Below are 1,653 nucleotides of genomic sequence, written 5' to 3'. Positions count from 1 at the left end.
CAAAGTCCCCAGATATTTCTTGAATTGGACTTGGCAACCCAATCTAGAGGGAATTCTGGCCATCGCATTTAAAGGGACCGTGCTCCTTTTAAATGCCTTCCCTCCATTTGGAAACCCTGGCTTCGGAGAACTGAGATTTAGAGATCAGCTTTAATTCCTGGGGGATTGCACGCCCCAGAAGATAGCTGGTCACCTTAAGAGGGCTGTGTGTAGGGGAGACTCTGTGGCCTATCCTTCAAACGGCACAACAGAGGGACGGCGGCTCAGCGGTAGAGCATCTGCTTCGTAAGCAGAAGGTCCCAGGTTCAATCCCTGGCATCTCCAACTCAAAAGTGTCCAGGCAAATAGGCGTGAAAAACCTCAGCTTGAGACCCTGGAAAGGTGCTGCCAGTCTGAGTAGACAATAATGACTTTGATGGGCCAAGGGTCTGATTCAGTATAAGACAGCTTCATATGTTCATATAACAGAGGGGAAGTGGGGTAATGGAGGAAAGAGACACGCTTTGGTGGTCACTGATTAATGTGTGGGATTCACTGCTGCAGGAAGTGGTGGCCGCTGCAAGCACACACAGTGGCAAGAAGAAGAAGACTGCAGATTTGTACCCCGCCTTCTCTCTGAATCAGAGATTCAGAGTGGCTTGCAATCTCCTATATCGTCTCCCCCAACAGACACCCTGTGAGATGGGTGGGGCTGAGAGAGTTTTTTACAGTAGCTGCCCTTTCAAGGACAACTCCTGCGAGAGCTATGGCTGACCCAAGGCCATTCCAGCAGCTGCCAGTGGAGGAGGCGGGAATCAAACCCGGTTCTTCCAGATAAGAGTCCGAACACTTAACCACTACACCAAACTGGCAAGAGGCGAGAAATAGATAGAGCAGGAGTCTCTCTCCTCCCCGAAACCCGCCCTCTCCTAGGGTTGCCAGGTCCAACTCAAGAAATATCTGAGGACTTTGGGGGTGGAGCCAGGAGACTTTGAGGGTAGAGCCAGGAGCAAGGGTGTGACAAGCACGATTGAGCTCCAAAGGGAGTTCTGGCCATCACATTTAAAGGGCCCGTGCTCCTTTTAAATGCCTTCCCTCCATTTGGAAATAACGAAGGATGGGGGCACCTTCTTTGGGAGCTCATAGAATTGGACCCCCCGGTACAATCTTTTTGAAACTGCGGGGATGTTCTGAGGAGAGGCACCAAATGTTATGCTGAAAATTTGGTGCCTCTAGCTCAAAAAAACAGCTTTCCCCAGCTCCTGATACTCATGGATTGATTCTCCATTATACCCTATGGGAACCGGTCTCCTTAGGGAATAATGGAGTGCCCTGCAGATATCCCCCCCGCCCTGCTTTCTGATGAGCCTGAAGCTAAGGGAGGGCCTCCAAACTGGGGGGGGGGTCCCCTGCCCCCACCTGGGGATTGGCAACCCAACCCTCCCCAGATAAGTTTGCCAGGTCTCCCTAGCTGTTGGCAGAAGAGAATGAGGTAGAGTTGCCAGATGCAGGCTGGGAAATTCCTGGAGATTTAGGAGTGATACCTGGGGGGGGAAAGGACCTCAGGGGAGTACAGTGCCACACGGTCCACCCTCCAGGCCAGGGGTGTCAAACTCATTTGTTATGTGGGCCGGATCTGACATAGTGAGACCTTGTTGGGCCAGGCCATTTGTG

The 1,653-nt window shown here is 52.0% G+C and overlaps 1 non-coding gene across 1 annotated transcript; it reads left to right on the top strand.

Annotated features, from left to right (window-relative positions):
• Positions 1-258: 258 nt before the first annotated feature.
• Positions 259-324, top strand: TRNAT-CGU (transfer RNA threonine (anticodon CGU)). Its single transcript has one exon. It is a non-coding gene; the product is annotated as a tRNA-Thr (tRNA).
• Positions 325-1,653: the final 1,329 nt, after the last annotated feature.

Source organism: Heteronotia binoei, chromosome 17, assembly GCF_032191835.1.
Source record: "Heteronotia binoei isolate CCM8104 ecotype False Entrance Well chromosome 17, APGP_CSIRO_Hbin_v1, whole genome shotgun sequence".
In the NCBI taxonomy this organism is placed as follows: Eukaryota; Metazoa; Chordata; class Lepidosauria; order Squamata; family Gekkonidae; genus Heteronotia; species Heteronotia binoei.
The sequence above is the reverse complement of the archived record's forward strand: the minus strand, read 5'-3'. Positions and strand labels throughout refer to the sequence as shown.